The sequence below is a fragment of the Fukomys damarensis genome, unplaced genomic scaffold (assembly GCF_012274545.1).
Source record: "Fukomys damarensis isolate Sample0158 unplaced genomic scaffold, DMR_v1.0_HiC HiC_scaffold_16, whole genome shotgun sequence".
NCBI classification, from domain to species: domain Eukaryota; kingdom Metazoa; phylum Chordata; class Mammalia; order Rodentia; family Bathyergidae; genus Fukomys; species Fukomys damarensis.
The window spans coordinates 45,314,397-45,336,209 of record NW_022900928.1 but is presented as its reverse complement, the minus strand read 5'-3'; the positions used below and the strand labels follow the sequence as shown (position 1 = coordinate 45,336,209).

The 21,813-nt window shown below is 39.5% G+C and overlaps 1 pseudogene; it reads left to right on the top strand.

Annotated features, from left to right (window-relative positions):
* The first annotated feature begins 6,677 nt into the window (after window positions 1-6,677).
* LOC117286262 lies at window positions 6,678-21,455 on the top strand (annotated as a pseudogene).
* The last annotated feature ends 358 nt before the right edge of the window (window positions 21,456-21,813 follow it).

The following is a 21,813-nucleotide window of genomic DNA, read 5'->3' as shown; positions in this document are numbered from 1 at the left end:
CCTTCCATCCTAATGCACCTTAGTTTCTAGGTTCATCCTTACCAGTTCTTTCTTATATACATTCTTCTCTATTTCCATACTCTTTACTTGAATAAAACATACCCCTAGTAAAATCCAATTCTCTACTTCCTTCTGCTTGCACCTAACTAAACATGGTTGAAAAACTATAAAATCATGCTGTCTGGTTTTATTTTCAGTCGATGACCACGAAACTCAAGGGACCTTTCTGCAGTCCAGTAATCACCGCATTTGCCTGGTTTATTTACTCTTCTGTTCACTTGTTACTACGGCAGAATCATGTGTATTAATGTTTTCCTCTGTCCTAGGCCAATCCTACCAGAATACAGACATGCTAATTCCTATCTTTAAAAAAAAATCCTTCCTTGATGCTATATCTCTCTCCAGTCAACCTTTAGTCTCATTGCTCTTTCAAACAAAATTCCCCCCTAAGCTTCACTAGTAGCATTCATTTTTCCTTTTGTTCTTAAAGGCAGTCTAAATGAATTTCTACCTCACCACTCTGCCAGAGTAGCTCTTGTCAAGGTGAACAATGACCTTGCCATTGCCAATTTCTACATTTTAATAGCAGCCTTTGATATACTGGTCCTACAAGTGTATGGAGTCAGATGGAGCATCACCTTTGTTTCCCATCACACTGAGAGGCATAAATACCCTTTGTGTTCTAACAGAGTCAATCTAGAACGGTTTTGGTTCTAATACCCCCTCCCCCATTCGCTGGTAATTTATGCTAGACTTAATTTTCTGTAAAAATGAAGATACTACTCATACCTGATATCCAGTTGTAGTGAAAGTACAATAAGTAAATACCTTTAGAGCCCTAGAAGACAGACTGTCACACTGTAAGAATCAAAGGAATGCCAGCTATTATTGGATGCCTTGTGCTTTCACAGCTAACACAGAAGAGCTCTTTTCTCTCCTTTAACAATTTTGAGTTACTGAAATAAAGTACCATCCACAGGGAGTGTTTCAATTAAGGGGAAAGTTCATTGTCTTGACTTATTATTTATTATTATATTATTTATTTGACTTTATTTATTTATTCTAATAATTGGCTTGAAAGTCAGTTATATGGTAACCATTTTCCCTTAAAAATAATGCTATGGAGTCAGTGTGTCCCTTTCCTCATTGATGTGTTGGAAATTTAATCCCCAAATTTATATGTTCATGATATTTGGATGTGGAGCCTCTGGGAGGTAATTAGGATTACATGAGATCATGATGGTAGGGTCGCCAAGAGAGATTAGTGGCTTCATAAGAAGAGGAAGAGAGATCCAAGCTAGCACATATGGCACTCTCTCCCTGTGTGGTGCCCTCTGCCATGTTGTGATGCACAAGAAGAGCCTTATTGGATGCTAAGAAAATACAGAATCATGTTGGACTTCTCAGTTTCCAGAACATGAGCCAAGTAAATTTTTATTCTTTATAATTTACTCAGACTCTGGCATTTTGTTATATCAATCAAAAACTGACTAAAACAGAGTATTACAAATGTTCCAGAGGGTTAATAGGTTCTGGAACTTACCAAATTGCTCTAACAATGGACTCTTTTTAGATTTTTTTCATCTAAATGAATAACTTGTAAGCCAAGAACTTTCTCTATTGCACTTTAGTTATTTGAATTTCCTAACCAAGTGGAGGTTAATCAGAAAACATTTTTCTTGTTTCCGTATTTGCTATTGAAAATTTTTGTAAAAATTATCATTCCAATTTTCTATCTTATAAAGAACAGCAGAGTAAACAATAATATTACCTTCCAATCAAACTGATGTTTATTGGGAATTACTGTGCTCTCAGTACTGTGCTAGGCACCGCAAATACAGAAGTTATCAGCTCTACAGTGCTTCTCACCTCCTAGTAAAGGGTTATACGACAGAAGATCTTACTGAATTTCATGGTGTGACAGTCAAGGTTATTTGTCAACTTGTTTGGTTCAGGAGCCACCTAGGGGCATAGTAAAACGTACTTCTGTGTGTGTCTAAGTGGGTTATGGAGGAGCGAGTGACCTTGGAGTTTTATAGCTGACCCTGGTTCCTTCCTTTCTGGTGCTGTTATCTTGCTCTGCTTCCTGGCTGCCATGATGTTCTTGCCTTGGAGCCATCAACCATGGATGGAATCCTTTGATACCATTATGTTGTGGGCATCAAACAATTTGCCCCAGCAATGGGAAAGGGAAATGAAACACAGGATAATGGGTAATGTGCAAAGCACCTATCCACATTTGACTCTCATAGGTCTCATACAAAAAGGTGGCTCTATTAGAGAGCCACTGAATTATAATCAACTGTGCAGGAGTTTATGATTTTGCCTCTTAGCTCTGTCAGCTATTAAGGGGATAGTCTTTTAGGAATGTTACTGTCTCAGAACCTCAGTTTCCTGAAAATAATGTTATCTCATAGTTTTAAAAAAATGTGTGGGACAGATACAGCAGTGTCTAGTGTACAGTGGGTGCAAGCTAAATGTTTATTTTTTTTATTCTACATAGTGGCTCGGAGCATGCCAGAGTGCCCTTTTTCCTGTCCCAGGTGGAGAATAGGCCTCCCTCTCCCAAAGCTGCAGCAGACAGGAAGAGAGACTCTCTGCTCCTATTTCAAAGGCAGCATTTATTAAAGAGTAGAGAGAAAACAGTGAGGAGGAAATATTTCTGTGACAGGGTGAGATTTTCCATAGAAACAGATCATACAAGGGGCTGTTATTTAATGGTGACTATTACCATTACTTTGACACAAGGTAAACTGAGTAGACTTTTGGAAGCCAGCCTGGGAACCTACCTCGCAGCTTTACTATTCTTTCTTTCTTCATACTATTCGAAACATTTAAAATTAATTTTTATTATATAAGCATATAGTAACTGTTTGAGGTAAAGAAAAGTAAACATTTAGTACACATGGCTATAAATGGAAAAATTAAATTTCCCTTTCCCATTCTATCTTTATCTCTATCCCCAACCTGAAAAACCATTCACAGTTTCTTGTGTATCCAGGTAGATATTTTTAAGGCATATTTAAAAGTGTAAATGAATTGTTGGATATGATATTATGGATTCCATATTAAAGGCAATGTATTGTTAAATGAAATTTTGCTCCATAAGCCAATCATAAACTGGGATATAACAATTTTTGTTTTTAGGTCAAGAAAATATATTTTAAAATAATAGAAAAAAGTCTTACTGACTGTTAGAAAACAGAAGCATTTTAAACAATGCAGGTGTTTACAGGTTATACTTCAGTTGTCTGGAACACTCAGTCCAGCTGCATGTCTTGAAAATTGAGGTATGGTCATATAGCCACACGGGGCATGACTCTAGGGTCAAAGAAATGTTTGTCTGTTTCTAGAGCTAAGAGCACTCTACAAGCTCTTTGGAGTAGCTAGAATTAATGTTCTTAGCAAAACGTCCATCTCTGATCATCTGCCTAGTGCACAGGGGCTCCAGCAGTGGGCCAGAAACATCCTCAGTAGTCTGGCAGTGTCATCAGCTCCTGACCAGCCTCTGCCGCAGAGATGGCAGGACCTGTGTCGGCAGCAGCCTCTGCCAGGTACAGGGGTCAAAGAGAGGGCCTTTCTGGCCTGGGTTACTTTGAGGTTCTCCCAGGGCCGTGCAGTCACTTAGATAGAAGAGAAAAAGAGATGGGGTCTTAATACAAATGTGATTCTTTGTCTGAAAGGTGGATGAGGGGCTTTATGCCACACGGGAAGAAGTTTTTTCCAGCCAAGGTATACAGTACTATCAATTTTATTTGCAAGAAAGAGCTACAGAAATGCTACTGTAACAAATTACAATGGTAGTCAGAGCTCACTAAGATCTGTTCATAACTTTCCCATCTCAGTCCCTAGGGAGGTCACCAATTTCAAGTATGAAGACAGGAAGAAGTGAACTGAATCCTCCTTCTGTCTTTCTTTCCTCCCCAGCATTGCCTCTTGCTCATCTTCTCTGCAGGTAGCCATCTGTCACCTGGAGGCCTTCTGCTAGCTAACAGCAGAGCAGAGGAGAAAACAATGCCTCCCTGCTCCTCTCCCCTTTCTGTGAAGTAAGAGTTAGAGTGATTTGAGAGGGAGAGTGAGGCTCTGACTGCCTGAGCTCTGCTCAACTCTGCATGCTGATTACCATCTTTCCCACGTCTTTTAGGACAAGGCTACAGATGACGCCAAGGACAAATCCATGCTCACCAGTAAGGTTATATCAAAAAGAAATTTTCAATGAATGGGCTCCAGCATTAGCTCCTGGGCTAAACTGGCCCTGAGGACATTTCTCCTCTTAGAGTGTACCTGTCAGTTTTTGCATCATTAAGATACAATATCTGACATGGGCAATTTAAAGGAGAGGTTTAATCTGGTCCACCCTTTGGGGGATTCATTCTATGGTCAGCTGGCTTCAAGGCAGAACCATTGAGACAGAAAGGGATGACAAAGCAAAGATGCTTAGTTCATGCATCTGGAAAGCAGAGAAGAGGTAAGGAACCGTATACAGCACCCAAGTTCAGGCCTCCCACCCAGACACACCCAGAAGCATGTTTAACTTATCTGCTAGGTGCTCCTTAACCAATGTAGTTGACACAGCAGGATTAACGGTCAGATAGAGCTTGATTTTTTTTCTTTTCAGCAAAATCTCATTTTATAACCCTTGATAAAAGGAAGAAAATGCAGTTGTTTTCTTCCCCCTCCATGAAACCAAACCTCAGATAGCTGCTTTAGGTTCTTATGACTTCTGGAAGAAGGGGACTCCATAGGAAGAGCAGCTAAACAGATCTCCTCACCAACACACTTTATCCTTAACAGAAACAAGAAGGCACATGAGATAGTAGGACATCAAGTCTGACAGGAAGCCAAGGATTCATTTTGGTAAAAATGCTAAATATTGTCTCTTTAAAAATCCAAATTCCAATGCAGATGCTGTTAACAAAAGCAAGGTACTTTGCAAACTAGATAGGTAATTTGATATACCCCTCTCCCCCAATTCTGATTACCAAGTGTGGAACAAAGATGAAAATTTAAAAGAATCCTCAGTCAACATCATATTAAAGGAAAAAAATTTGCTAGAAGGTGCACATGGGTATAAATCAAAATAAAGAACAATTCCCAAACTGCACACAGAATAATGTTCCTGCCAAGGAAAATCATATATTTCCAACTTATACTCAGTTGGAATTATTGAGTGAAATCAAACAAAAAAAATCCTGTTCAGATTAAGGGCAAAAACATTTTCTGCAATTGAAAGCTATAACTAAGCCATTAAAAAACACAACCCATAGGATGAATATAATTGTCTTGAATTATAGGGACCACCTTGATCTTATATTTTTCACTCCAGAATCCCTTAAAGAGGCCTGAGAGGCCTTCTTCTTTCAGAGCTACAAATATGGTCTTTGCACTGCACAAGAGCTCCTCTTCTACACTAAAGTGTTTCTCTCCAGAAGTTGTCGTAATAGTATAGGCATGGCAGCCGGGGGACCAGTACAGGCCTGGGCTTTAGCTGTAGTTTTGCAACCAATCTTTGATGAGACCCCAAATCTTCCCACACTGTGCTCTTATCTGTAAAATGGAAGGGGTAGAACAGTTGATGGTCTTGGGAAACATATTAGAACAAGTACCAACAAGTGGTCATAGGTAATAGTCTATAATATCCCCCTCTGTTACACAAAGCATGCAAGACAAAAATCATAAAAATTCACAGAAAGATGGAAATGATCTTTGAAACTGACCAGGAAGTAAAGGATAGGACACAGCTATGGAGTACAGAGACCTGGAGCTGGGTGTGAGCTCTCCTGCTATCTGCCACGAGAGCTTGACTTCACTAGCTGGCCTTTCTGACACTCAGTTTCCTCGTCTGCAAAAGGGAGGCAAGAATAACCTACTTCACAAGGTTCCCGTGAAGGTTTGAATAAAATGCAGTAATGTACGTTCTGGCACTTGGCATACAGACTAGTCTCAGAAAAGGTCTCTTCCTTATTGCCTGCCCAAAGTTAAACCTCTCCTTGACTGTGAGAGGCACCAGAAAGGAAATCTGTTTCTTCCTGTTTTTATAACTGGAATGGAAACAGGACCATTGAGTTTCTGTGGTACACCTGGCCTACATTGCCAAGCAGTGCTTCCCAGATTTCCTGCCACTTCCCTTTCCAGGAGTGTAGGCAGGTTGGGTCCCCTGGGAAGGGTGGATGACAGCAGGATTCCCAATCAGCTGAGTGAGCACATTTAGAACAGGAGGAAATGTTTTATGCATTCACTGCAGAGGACCACCCCTCCTGTGCTAAATCTCCACACATATACCCAGGCAGTGGCACATCAAAGGAAGAACTAGATCAACAAGTAATGCAAGAGAAACAGAGAACAGTCCAGACACTGTCCTCCTTGTGTTTTGTGTCAGAGACCACATATAATTTCTTCATGCCCCAGACCTTTATTTAAAATAAGTTTGAAAACTCACTGGCCCCAATCCATGAGAATATTTTTAGGAATGTAGAAAGCAGGAGTGGCACAGGGACTTTCCTTCAGAAAGTCCTTATCACTCCCAGACATCCTGGGCTCACCCCAGCCAGCTTCCTGGAGGCAGCCCCACCCCAGTGGCAGCCGGAGATGCTCCAGGATGACAGAAGGGCAGATGTTGTGTGAATCTGCCTCAAGGCCTGTGACTCAGCAGGATCACTGAACCTCCCTGGCAAATAATGCAGTTCTCTGAGGACTTCATGGAGCCAAGAACAAAACCCGGAGGCCTGGACTCTTTCAGGACTTTCCTTGGACTTCACTGGAAATGTAAGCCCCTTCATTCACATCAGTTCCTAGAGATGGAACAGCTGGTACCAGCTAATGGCAGGGAGAGGTGTGAGAAACAATGTCAAGAAAAGATGCTCAGCAGCAGGTGGGTCAGAGCCTTGCAGCAGAGCCTTAGCTGAGGCAGCTGTAGACTTGGATGATAACCAACATGTTGCAACAGCATTGTTTACTTTTTGGCTCTGCTCAAAGCTATCCTCTTTTCTACTGTGGCTGTCAAATCACCAGCAATAAAAGTTTGTCTCTGGACTACCAGAATCTAAATTCATGAAAGCAGAGTAGGGAGTGTTGGACAGTGCATTGAGGAGCAATATCAAGGTTCAAATCTCAGTTCTACCACTGGCGAGCTCAATGACTTTGCACAATTTTCCAACCTTTTCAGGCCCAGTTTCTTCATTCAAAAATGAGATTGGGGCTGGGGATTTAGCTCAGTGGTTCCACTGCCTGCCTTGCAAGTGCAAGTTAGATCCCCCAGTACCAAAGGGTGGGGGGAATAAAGTTATTGTGAGAATTGCTTGAGATAGCCTCTATCTGTTACAGGAAATATGAAGATGAAATATGAAATATAGCTCCCAACCTGTTAATTGTACAATACACTGAGTTCTCGTTCTCTAGAAATCGAAAAATTGATCAACAGAGGTTAAGTGTAGGGAGATATTTTATTGATAGGAAAGCTCCTGAGGGGTAGGAGGGACTCAAGTGGGTAACCAGGGACGCCACTCTACAGAGCAGTTTTATGGGTACAACATGGGCCACAGCCATGAACATCCAATAAGGTTATAAGTATAATCACTTAGGTAATAGTGGTCCAATTGGGAAAGAAGTCACATATCAAGCATGGATATGAAGAACAAAGATTCTTCTAGGAAGTGCTGGGTCCAGAGGCCTCTGGTCATCCACTGGGGTGGTTGATGTCTATCTAGACTTATTAGACCCAGTATTTTTTCTTTGAGGTAGTATGTAAATCTGGTCATCTTGTCTTTGTCATGAGGCCAGGTTTCCAGTTGATATATCTCCAGCTGTAGCTGTAGTGTGTTTCACCTTTGTCCTGACTCTCTTGAGGACCTAGCTTTTATCTGACTGCCTATAATATTTCTACCTAACTCCTCTGTCTGTAATACCTTTAGGTCTGCACCTTTCCTGAATCCCAGCCAGCCTAAGCTTCTGAGAACCACCCTAATACCAGCTGATCACAAGGATTTTCAAATTTCAATGACACTGGTCCCTTATCACAGTGCTATACCCTCACACTGCAACACTGCCACACTTGTATGTCTACCTCACGGCACACCAATTATCTGAACTGGAACCAGTGTTCATGGAATTTGCTGCCCACCAGAACTGAGTTCCACTATCACTTAGAAATGCTCCACTCCAATAAACAGATTTCAACACAGTCTGGTTACCCTTCCTACTGGCCAAACTTGCCCATAGACTTGCAGATGTACAACAGGGTAAGCTCACAGGGTGATGTTGTGGTGGTGTGTGGAGCAGGTCACAGTAAACACCACTCCTCACTCTGTTACAGGCTTGTGTGAATTCTAAAAGTCTAGGGTAGATAATTCTAATTCCTAGGTTATAAAAGCACCAACAGGTAAATCCCACTTACTTTCTTCTCTCCTTGCCTATCAGCTTGGTAAATAACTCTGAGGCCATTGAATAAAGGGTTATAGGTAAAGCTGAAAGCAAGGTAAGTGAAGGTAGAGTCAGAAACAGGCAGCAAAGTGGGCTGCCAAAGTTCAAAAAGGCTTTTAGTGAAGACAGAGATATGCAGAGAACGTGGTCCTAGCCATTACTCACTCATTCATTTACATATGCAGTCACCAGCCATCCACCAAACATGCATCAAGGGTTTGCCATGCTACAGTGAAAGGAATGCAATAATAGATAAAAATCTGCCTTAGGAAGCTCACAGGCTGTTAAGGATACAGACAATAGGAATACATTATGTTGAGTGCTGTGGCAGCACTGAGGAGGGCCTCTGAGCAAGACCAGAATGGGGTGAAGAGGTGGGTGGCTGTGGTAGGAAGCCATCTCTGAACAGCTGACTTTATGCTGAAACATCAAAGATGAGTAGGAACTGACCAAGTAGAAAGCAGATGGAAAGAGTTGTGCAGAGGATCATGGGAATGTGAAAGCATGCTGTATGCAGGGATCCAGAGATCCATACATGGACAGGAAAGGGGATGCTCTTAGTGAGAAAAAGTATAAGAGGACTCTAGAGAAGAAGGCAGAGATATGGTAAGGAAAGGCTGTATATTGATCTAAGGAGGTTCACCTTTATTCCAGGAGCTTTGAGAGGATAACGGTGTACAGCCTTCAAAATGTGGCTAAAGTAACAATGTCAGAGGGTACAGGAGCAAACAGCTGTGGGTTTTTAAATAAACTTCATCCAAATTTCCTCCTTAGGAGAATCTTTCCATCCTTTTGGAGAATCTACCACTGTTTGTGTGAATCTTGGTTGGAAAATGTACTCTAGTGCAGTGCAGAAGATCTATAAATGTTTGTTGCTGTATAAGTGGCCCATTTAGAGATGAGGGGAGATCAGATACTGTAATTTAGTTATTTCTATATCTATCTTCCACTCTTGGATTCCCAGTGCTTATCATTTAATAAATGCTCAGTAATAATCTCAAATGCATAAACAGACAACAAAAAATGCCAGACAGATTTTTACTAAAAGCATCATGTAACCTCAATGACTTTGAATACCCTCTACCCCCATTCACAGATTAGCTCCTACCATGAAAGTAGCTCTCCATTAAATTTGGAGAATAAAGGAGAGGTGGGTGATCTCTGAGACTCAACAAAGGACCACAGCTCGGTGTCAGGGCTCTGTTTCTTATATATGTGTGCTCTGCTCCAGGAAAGTAATGAGTTTCCCATCATTTAAGGCTGAATTATATTAATCAGATAATTAGACAAAGAAAAAAAGGGAAGAGGTCTGACCTTTCTTTAGCTGTTGCTTTCCCCCCAACTTGAGTGCTTGGAAGACTGGTAAAAGGACATAAACGAAATAGGGACACAATGCATGATAGACACTTAAAGATATTGAGTAACTTCCTAACTAGTGAGGGCCAGGGGTCAGGAAATGGCACCCTATACTGCTAATGCTCCTTATCAGAATCCTGTGAAGTAGATAGTCTTACTCTCATATTAGAGTCCAGGGAACCATAGGTTTTCTGAAGACCACATAGCTTATAGGGATTGAATTCTGGATTTGAATCCAGCTTTGATGTTAACACCCATGTCCTCTGTTCTCTAACCTGGATGCTTTCAAAAAAGCAACAGCCATGGGAGCATATTGATAACAGCTGAGCTGATACAATGATGTTCAGGAGTTGAAAAGTATCACGTGTATCAGAGACATCAAAGTAGCCATACCTCCTCTGGTGTTGAGAAAATGATGAATTCCAGCATGCGACAACCAGCTTCCTTCCTCCAAAGCCCATTTGTCACTGAGGTCCATGCTTCCAGCAGGTCCCTTGTATGTGCAGCTTTCAGTTCAAATAGAATCTCCTGGAATACAGAAAGAGCACAAAAAGGATGTGAAATACTGCTGATGTCCTCTTGAGGGATGGGAGCTTCCTTAAAAGAAAGTCTCTAGTGTCCAGTTCATTATGTTTCTTTGGCATGCAAAGCTTATTGTTGAGATTTGGGTGGGGTTGCTCAAGTCCACAAACCAAGTTTCCGTGTCCATTTGGTTACCAAATGTTTATGGAGAAATTACCATGTGCTGGGCTTTGGGCAAGATACTTTCTATTTAGTTGTGTGTTTTATAAACTTCTAGAATTTCAGGGAAGGATACAGTGGGGCCTTAATTTTATTTTTAAAAAGATGGGGGAATAAGAGGTATATAATCTTACATATGCCTAAACAGACTCCAAATTTGTCAACTAAAAAACTAAAAGTAGCTATTATTGTGTTGGAATTATGACTACTTTTAATTTTCTTTGCAACTTACTACATTTTCCACAGTGGACATAAACTATTTTCATAACCTGAAAAAGTATGCAATAAATAACATTTTAAAGGAAAACCTCAGGGCCAAGAGAAACCATGGAGACCAATTTTCCATTTCCATTTATCATGATAGAAAAGCACATGTCATCTTACCCGTGAATTTCATAAGAAGGTCATCTACTTCTCTGGTTGACTCTGAAGTCTGAGATTCTCTATATATAAACTGCATCTGGGTTCATTATAATTCCTGACCCAACTTTTATCCACATTACAAAGAGATTTTAGTAACATTTGACATGTTATGAAATTTTTATCTTCGTATGAAAGTGGTTGAATAATTGAACATAACTGAGTCACACATCTATGAATATAGCAACTGGGACCTCCACTAAGGCAAAAACCCTGCCAGCTTAATTAGGAGGGGCACTTTATTATCATTTGCTGTAATCAGACCAACTGGATTGGCTAGATGTCTAGAATGCCATTCAAACTTGCCCAGTAGGACTGCCTGCTGGACTGCAAACAAGGCAGATTGACTTTACTTTCCAGATGTCTGCCTAGAAGAGTGTGGTAGGCATATGACTTACTTCATACAAAAAATCTCTAATAACATACAAATAGGTGCTAAAGACTGTAGTGAACTTTATTGGATACTGACTTAGTAGGGAATTTGTGTTCAACCCAAGCACCTGGAAGTTTTAGAAGGGAATTCTAGACAAGAGTATAACACCAAGCAACAGTGAGGACATTGGATTCTCAACTAAATCCAGATGTCTGGCACTAACTGGCTGATTTGGGGCAGCAACTTACTTTTAATTTTTTAAACTTTAAACAAAAGAATCTAGGACAGATGTTATCAAAGATTCATTCAGGCTCTCTAAGACTTTCAATATTATGCTGTAACATTCAAATGTAACTTATCCACACACACATCAGTGGAATGAGGAGGCTGCATTGTTTATCCATTAGTCAAATGAAACATCAGTCTCCACACATAAGAGGTGGCTGGATGGGGATAGATGAAGTGTACTATTGTAAAGGACATATTCTCTGAGAAACTAAAAGTATGTCTTGAGCATCAACTTGATCCTGGGCCATAATCACACTGGTATCACTAAGACAACTGAAATAAACATCCAGCATTTTATAACTTCCTTGATTACGAAATTACAGCAACAATAATGGTATATCCTTATAAAGCAACATTTATTTACAACAGACTGATAATTAAAAATCACTTCATCAATTTTTGCAGTATCCTGGAGAAGTGAGTTGGAGATTCTAAGAGCTTTGTTTGACAAAATAACATTACTGATTAATGAAAGTGTTTTCAAAATAGACTCACCATTCTTCTTGGTCTACTGACCTAACTATTCCCCTGTCCCCCAGGAAAAAGATTTGCAGGATGATGTCTCCTATATGTATAAGATTAGACTCTCATATCCACACATTTCACTTTATTCTTCGTAACTACACAGGCTCATGTTGTGTTTTGTTAACTTCAATCTGCAAACCCTGCTGATTTCACCAGTGCTCAAGTTTCATACCTCTGCTTTGGAAAGCTAAGCATCAAATATGAAATAAAATTGTACCAGATACAAGAACTGATAGAAAGACTTTGATCAAACACATCTATTACTGAAATTCCAGTACCATCCCTTGGCTCACAGGAAATCCCAGAATTGCACATGAAACTCTGGAGCTTAGAGAACAAGTTTCCAGACCTTTGACCATAACAACAACAAATTTAACTTCTGTCCAAGTAAAAATTCTATCAAAGACTAAGTCCATGTAGGAGAAATAAAATTTAAGGAAGCCATGGTAATGTAGAGAAAAAGATACCACAACCATGAGAACAGGAAGTGAGGAAATATTTTCTTCTATTAGCACATGATAGCTCAAACAGTAATATAACCAAATTGGCATGGGTAGAGTAGGAAAGACTATTAAAAACATAGAGTTATAACTCTGACTTTGAGAACTGCTTTAAAAAACTTAAGTCAACTGTTAGACACTGGAGTCTATAGAATCCTGAGATACTAGGAATACATAGATGGTAAGTAATAAGTACTGTTTGATTGGATAGAGCAAATGATAATGATCAGTGGATGATGACCCTAGTCAGTTATTAGAGCCCATTTAGCTCCCAAAGGAGACATGCCTCCTTTGGATGTCTGTAGGTTTGGGGCTCTGGCTCCTTCATGACCAGATCTCTCCTGAAACTCTCACATTCTCCTCTTCTGCCATTGTGTCTCTGGGGTGCCAAAGCCAGAAGCCAGCCATGCTTGATTGACTGATTACATCTCACATTCCATCAACCACCAGGTTTTGTTTATTACAACTTGCAAATGTCTCAAAAATCCATCTGCTTTTGTTTTTATTGCCCTAGACTTCAATGAGCCACTACCCTCACTCACTGAGATACTGCCAAAACTTTGTGGGTCCCTGGTCTTCCTTTTCTCCATCCCTCTCTCCGTACTTAAGTTACAGTAATATTTTTGAAACACAAAACTATTCAAAATACTGCAGTGATTCATTGCTCCCAGGAGAAATTCTGGACTAATTGTCATGGCATATAAGGCCTAACCTAACTATGAGATGGTATTTGCAATATCTGAATAAACTCCTTGTTTTGTCACTTGAATATTCAGCTATCCCTAGAACTCTAGCAGGTTTGTTCTGGCTCATCCACTTCACTTTGACAGCTACAACTTATTCTTCATAACTCCCTTACATTTGATTATATGTTCCAGAGGCTTTACTTTGTTAAACCATTCATCAGACAGTATTGTAATTGTCCGCTAATAACATCTGCAGAGTTTAGTTTATAGTTTATGCACTTGAAAGAGATTCTACTTTATTTGTATTGGTAACCTTAGTATTTGCAAAGTGGCTGTCACAAGTAAGCATTCAATATACCATGTTGAGTAAATGAACTACTAGTGCTCAGTACAAACATATCTCAATTTACTGCACCTTTTTCAAAAGTAATCTGCTTGCAACTTCACCCCCCTTCTCTGCATTTTTGGAAAGTTCTTCACCCCATAACCACATGCCTCTGCTTCCTAGTCCCATTCTTACCTCCTTATCCAATCTAACCCAATGACATTCCCTCACACATGATCCCACTGCAGCTCACCTACCTGCCCCTCTGCCCATCATGCCCCTAGAAATCTTGCCTCTTACACATCTGGTTTCCTCCCCAAGTCTGAAGAGAAACTATACTCCTAATTACCTACAGGAGACATTTGCCAGTTTAATGCAGCCAAATCACACTAAGAACTCCAGCTATCACTTCCAGGGCCATTTGTGGCACAGGGAACTTGACTGAGGACTATAAATTCAGAAAAATCCTAGCCATATTTTGGCTCTATTTTATTGCCATTTATGGCTCCATCTATAGAGATATAATTGATTGACTCGAAGTGCTGTGCTTGTGCTTGCTTAGGTAGCACATATACTCGAAGTGCTATGCTTAGATAATCCTGTGGCATAGTCTATCATCAGGTACTTAAACAACTACTGATTCTAAGATTCATGACCATGACCACAGCAGGCAAGTTTTCTTGCTGATAACTTAAACTATAAATCAAGATACACACACAAACACAATGTCATTTGATAAATATTAACTCATTATCACCTGGGTGCTAGTTACTGTGCCAAAAAAAAAAACAACCTTGCAACAGGTTATGTTTTCAGACTTGTGGGAGCAGCAAATATTTGGATATATCATTACAGAACAATGTGCTAAGTGAAAACATAAAAGATATAAAGAGTAAACCAAGGATCTACAAATAATACAATGTAGAGGCCGGAAGAGAATCTTAGAGCCCTTTGTCCAGCCCTTGCCTTGTGCCTGACTCCTTACTGCACGCCTATGTGGCCTATGCTTAATACCATCAGTGAGAAGGAACTCATTTTTCCCCCAGGTAAATGACTACATTTGTGAACAACTCTGTAAAGCAATTCATTTTTATATTCTTAACAAAGTATTGATATTCAGCAACAATCCTTAGTGCTGCTGAGCTGTTCCAGAATGCTTGCCCCTTCTTCTGTCCTTCAAAGTCTGCATGAAGGTAAGATACCTTTCCAAGGATATCAAGATTTCATGCCAGTTCTAATGGCTTCCTAGCCTTTTAGATCAGGACTTTATTCTTCAGTGATTCAAGAACAAGAGGGTATACTGTATTCCATCTTGTTTGAAAGTTGGGGTGTAAAACTATTTGGTCTCACCCGGAAGACCAACAAAACAACCAGTTGAAGCCCAAGAGGAAAAAGGCCACATGATGGAATCTTCCTTCTCAGGCAGAAATAACAAGCTAAGATCTCCATTACTAGTATCCTACCTAGTCTTGTATCAGCTATCTAAAAAACTCAATTATAGGTGACCTTGTGTAGCACAGTAGAATGAAGGACAATTTCCTCTTGGGATGCCCCAAGGGTTTGGCTCTGATGAGTCTCAGTCTCTAAACTTGAAATATTATCTTCCCTCTAGCTCAAAATAATCCAAATGCATTAGCATAGACACCTAGCTTCTTCACATTCAAGGGATAAAATTTAATAGCACTTATAAGAATCTTATGCTTATTTGGAAGAGAAAAATACTCAAGTATTCATTGTGAGGAGAAAATGCCTCTTTGCATGAATAAAAGGGCAAAAAAGCTAGAGGCGTAGAATCCTCTTCTGTCTGAAATGGTGAATTTGGGAGATTTGTGATGATTATATTATGCTTCTTATTTGTTCCCAAGAATCTTTATGAGCTTTGCATAATTGGAAAGTTTGACTAACTTGAAAACCATCATTCCGAACTGGTTTATCCAACTGGCACAGTATTTGTAAATCTACCGTGGAATGTACTGATGTTAATATTTTTAAAGTATTCCAATAAATAATGTATGCTATTACTCTCTAAGGAGCTGTGGCAGCAGGCTTATTTTTAGAAACCTAATAAAGTTTAAAAATTATTCAGTCCTTTAAGGAACTCCCAGTAACTCAAGCTTTTCATCTCTAAAGTTAGTCCACTGAGATTAAACTCTGAAGTTCCTGCTACCATGAAACCTTCCCAAGCAGACTTACTTCCTTTTCCCTTTGCGTTGCTCAGAACTCTGTATTCGGTTAGGACAAAGCTTTGGCATTGGAGAATAGTGCTCTTTACAAGATGATTGTTTCTTCTGTTAGAATATTGTCTCCTCAAGACAAAGTCACATCTTACCCATCCTTCTGTTCTCACTGTTAGAACAATGCCTGCCTCTATTTGAGTTCAGCTAATGCTTTTTGTATAGAAATGGGCATCCCTGGGCTGGGGATTTAGCTCAGCGGTTCCGTGGCCTGCCTCACAAGCACAAGGATCTGAGTTCAATCCCCTGTACCAAAAAAAAAAAAAAAAAAAAAAAAAAAGAAAGAAAGAAATGGGCATTCCTTCAGTTGAGAAATTCAAGTGAGACTATCTGCAAATTTCTCACATAATGCAGTGTCAAATTAGCAGCCATAATAAAAGATTTGTCTCCAAATCCTGCCATCCAGGCAGCTCAATACCCAAGTATAAATGAATAAGCAAAGAAAAAGTAAACTAAGTTATTTCAAGAAAACTGCGTTCTTATCTGGGGTCTTCTCTTTATGTAATGACTCTAGACAAATCACTTTAATAAGAAAAACAGTTTTTCTAGAGTAAAATAAAGCTCATAGAGTCCATTTTTCTTTAACAGAGTTTTGTGGCAAATCTTCAAAATATTGCACGAATGCACAGCAGTGTTATCTCAGTAAAGATGCTTCTGTTTAGCATCTTTACTTGAATTTAAGTAGTTTTATTAAGTAGTTTGAAATCCATTCTCCAATTCCATATACACTGTCCTTGGCCTGGACAGGCTATGTATGGTGCACTTTCTACTCACTTTACATTTTAAGGAAAATTGCCTCACTTTTACCCCCCTCCTTCAATTACAAGGCAGCTTTGTACACTCCACTTCTATTGCTGCTCTCCACCTCCTCTCTGGACTAGCTAACCAGAGGTGAACCATTTGGTGAATCTATGCAGAACCTGGTGGGAAAATTATCACTCAGCGAGTAACAGACCATTCTGGACTAGCTAGGCCAATCAGATCCTGTCAGCAATAACAGGCAGGATCAGTTAGTGATGGGAAAAGTATCCAGAGGAGACACACATGAAAGGAAGCAGGCAGGGAGGGAGAAGGCTGCACACACTGGGTTTCCAGCCTCTTAGTTTCTTCAGGCAGGGGCTGTAGGTGGGGGAGGTAAGTGGGCAAGAATAGTTTTTCTTCCATCTGTTTTCCAGATTTGGCTTCCAAAAGAATGTTCATTTCATTAGGACAGAGTGGCTCTTCAGATGAAAGAAGTTTGAAAATCTCCTATGGGAGGGTCTCAAAACAACTCGGCCTCTTCACGATCTTCTGGGACCTTCCACTGCTACCAATCACAATCTGAGGTGCAGCTGTCTGGCCATTGTTGGTTTTCTGTGAGATTCTTCTATCTCTCAAGGTCATGACTAGTTGAAGGAGTCTACTTTTTGATAAAACAGGCCTACCATGGAGACATATACTTTCCACACCTCCCCTTGGACTTGTTTGTGCTCAGTCTCATGTCAACACTTAGCCTTTCAGAGAAGTGATGGATTTCTCTGGATTGCATCCTCAAGTCATTATATACCAAACATGCTTCAGCACAGTGGCCTTCAGGGGACCCATTTAAGCCTCCCACCATCTACAGCAGTGGTTTCCAGCTGTGGATGCACATTAGAACTACCTGGGGGATGCTTAAAATATGCTGATGGCCCAGACCCTTGCCCAGACTATGAAATCAGAATCTCCGGAGCCGGTCCCCTTGGCATTAATATTTTTTAATAGCTTCCCAAGTAATTTTAACGTGGAGCCACAGTTGAGAAATAGAACATTCCCTCATAAGTTTTGGGTTTCTGGCAGAGAAATCATATTATAAAAATTATATATTATATCATATTATATTAAAATATATGTTAAATATATTAAACAATATATTAAATAATATTATTAAATAATATATTAAATCATATTATAAAATTATTTTTTAAATATAAGAGAAATATGTGATCATTTCTTGGTACCAGGGATTGAACTTGGGACCCTGTGCATGCAAGGCAGGCAGAGGCATCACTGAGCTAAATCTCTGGCCCTACATGATCATTTTTTAAAGAATACCTAAATTGTGAGAATAATCTAAAGTGAAAAGTCTCAGTCATCAATAGTATACCCAACAGCTCCCCTTCCCTATAGGTAACTATTACAATTTCTTGTGCTTATCTGAATTATTAGCCTAGAAATTTTTAATAAAAAAAAGGCAGGATTGGATGCTTACTTTTCCAGATAATAAAAATCCACAAAGCTAAAGTAATTAAAACAATATGCTCTTATTGCTGAAAAAGACAAATTATTTGTCAGAATAGAATAAAAAGCCCAAAAATAATCAATGAAGCTGATTTGGTATATGAAAAAAATACATTTCAAATTAGTTAGGAAGAAATAAACTGCTTAACAAATAGTAATAGGTTAATTGACTATTTCCTTTTTTAAATTTTCATTCACATTTCACATTTTATAAAAATAAAACCCAGAACAATCCAAATCCAAAGGTAGCACAAAGAGGTAAATTAAAAAGATCAGAGCATAAATCAATGGAATGGAGACTAAAAAACCAATAAAAAGAATCTATGACTTGAAGAGCTGGCTCTTTAAAAGAAAAAAAAAAAGCAAAATAGACTAACTCTTAGCCATTCTTAGCAAAAAAGGAAATAAAAGACCCAAATCAATGCAACTAGAAATGAAAAAGGTAAACTCACAGCAGATACCACTGAAATCCCAAAGAATATCAGCAACTACTTTGCAAATCTGTACACCAATATATTGGGAAATTAAAAGAAATACCTAGATTCCTGTACACATACGAATTACCAAAATTGAACCAACAAGATATAAAAACCCTTAGCATGGTGGTGCAGGCCTGTAATCCCAGCATTTGGAAGGCTGAGGCAGGAGGATTGCCATGAGTTAAAGAGAAGCCTGAGGTACACAGTGAGTTCAAGGCTGATACAAAACCTGAATAATCTAATAGCCAGCAATGAAATTAATGCAGTAATTTAAAAATCTACCAACTAAGAAAACAACAAATTCTGATGGATTCACTGTCAAATTTTGTAAGAACTTCAGGGAAGATCTAATGCCAACACTCTTGAAATGCTAATGAAATCCAAGATGAAGGAGTATTCCCAAAGTAACTCCTGGGAGTTAACATTACTCCGATTGCAAAACCAGACAAAAATAGAACCCAGAACATAGAACTATAGCCCAATCTCTTTAATGAACATAGATACAAAAATCCTCAGCAAGATAATACCAAATAGAATGCAACATATCAAAAGATCAAACATCATGACCAAGCAGGTATTATCTCAAGGATGGTTCAACATATACAAATTAATAAATGCAATAATCACAGAAACAGAAACAAGGACAAAATTCTCTTGATTATCTCTGATTATCTCAGTAGATGCAGAAAATACCAATGTCAAAGTCAATCTCCAGTCATGATAAAAAAAAAAATCTGAAGCAAACAGGCATAGAACACTATATCTCAATCTAAGAAAATCCATTAATGACAAACCTACTGCCAGCATCATACTAAATGGGGAGATATTAAAAGCTTTCAGTCTAAAATAAGGAGCAAGAGAAAAATGTTCACTATCATTACTCCTATTTAACATAGGCTTCAAAACAGCCAGAGTTGGGCCAGGGATTTAGTACAGTGGTCCCACCACTTGCCTCACAAGCAAAAGGTCCTGAGTTCAATCCCAGTATCAAAAACAACAACAAGAAAAAAAACCCAGCCAGACTAGACAAGAGAAAGAAATAAAAATGGTATGTATAAAAAAGGAAGAAGTCAAATTATCATTCTTTGCAGATGACATAATCCTCTACATAGAATACCTAAAAAATTCCAAAGACTTCTAGATTTAATAGTTAAATTCAGCAATGTAGCAGGATAGAAAATTCAATGCACAGAAATTGATAGTGTTCCTGTACACTAATAATGAATTCACTGAGGAGGAAGTTAGAAAAACAATACCATTCACAATAGCAATAGAAAAATAAATACTTAGGAATAAACCTAACCAAGGAAGTGAAAGATCTCCACAATGAAAACTTTAGCCCTCTGAAAAAGGGAGATTGAAAAGGGTATCAGAAAATGAAAAGACATAGTCCCCATTGTTGGATTAGGAAAAACCAATATAGTCAAAGCAGCCATACTTCTAAAACTGATACATAGATTAAATGCAATCCCAATTAAAATACCAATGGCATTCCTTACAGATCTAGAGAAAGCAATCCTAAAATTCATATGGAACTAGAAGAGACCCAGAATAGCAAATGCAATCCTTGGCAAAAGCAAAGCAGATGACATTACAACCTCAAATTTGAAGTTATACTATAAAACTATAGTGATAAAAACAGCATGATGTGGGCACAAACACAGACATGTGCCTCAATGGAACAGAACAGAGGAAGCAGGAACCACCCCAGGCACACATAGCTATTTGATCTTTGACAAAGGATCCAAACTGGAAGAAAGATAGCCTCTTTAGTAAATGGTACTTGGAAAACTGAATATCCACACACAGAAGACTCATGTACTCACCATATACTAAACTAAAATTGAAATGGATTAAATATCTACCTGATAAAACAGGAACATTTAATCTATTGGAAAATAAAATAGGCAACTCTTTAAAAAGACATAAGTGTGGGCAAAGACATTCTGAGCAGAACCCCATTGGCACAAGAAATCATACCATGAATTAACACATTGGATCATATCAAATTAAAAAGCTTCTGCACTGCAAAGGAAAGGGGCCAGCAGGATCCAGGCCTGGAGGAGGGCTTCATCAATACCCATTGTCACTTGGACATCTCCACTCCAAGCTGTCTTTCAAAGGGCCCTTCATGAAGTTCAGGAAAACATATAGCAGCTCCTTCACTAAGGAGTTTCAGGGCTGTATCTCAGACTTCCGTGATCCTCAGACACTGACTTCCTGAGGGAGGATCAGGTTTGGGGGTCCTTTGGCTGTCATCACCTCATTTTGCATGGGACTATAGTGAGAGTCAAGAAGGAAATCTTTTGCAAGCCTTACGGCACCCTAAGGTTGTGGCATTTGGGTAAAAAGACCTCTATTATTCTTACAAGTGCAGCACACCTGTCCCAGAACAGCACAAGGTATTTGAGAGACAGCTGCATCTGGCTGTCTCTCTGAAGAAGCCCTTGGTCATCCATTGCCAAGAAAATGATGAAGATCTGTTTGACATCATGAAAAAAATTGTGCCCTTCGGCTACAAAATCCATAGGCACTGCTTCACCGGCAGCTATCCAGTCATCAAGCCTCTGTTGAAGTACTTCCCCAATGTGCCTGTGGGCTTCACCGCAGTGCTGATGTACTCTTCTGCCTGGGAGGCCCAGGACTCTGAAACAGATCCCCCCAGAGAGAATAATTGTGAAGACAGATTCTCCCTACTTCTTCCCTCACCAGGTTCCCGAAAGCCTTTGCCAATATGCTCACCCTGGCCTTGCCTTGCACATGGTTAGAGATTGCCAGGAGTAAAGAGGAACCACCGTCCCATAACTTGGCTGCTTTTCATGAGAACACCAGTCACCTCTACAGTCTGTAAGCTAGAGAATGCAAGCAGGGGCCTTAGAAAACTGTGACCAGCAGCCTGACAGAACATGGATGGGTCCGGACTTTGCCTGTGTCCCAGATCAAGGATGTGACTTGGAACAGAATACCAAGATTGGACTTGTCCTCAGAACTCCGTGCTAAGGCTTCAGCTCCTGGCTGGGGGGGTGGGGGTAAGGGGCTGCTCAGGATGGCAGCTGGGTTCTGCCTCTTGGACAGAATGCTCCAGGGCAGTTATTGGATGAATGTCATGTAAGGGTATGAGTTTGCCAATCCAAGTCCCTGGTCCTTGAGCAGCCTGTAAAATCTCATCCTCCTCAAAAAAAAAAAAAAAAAAAAAAAAAAAAAAAAAA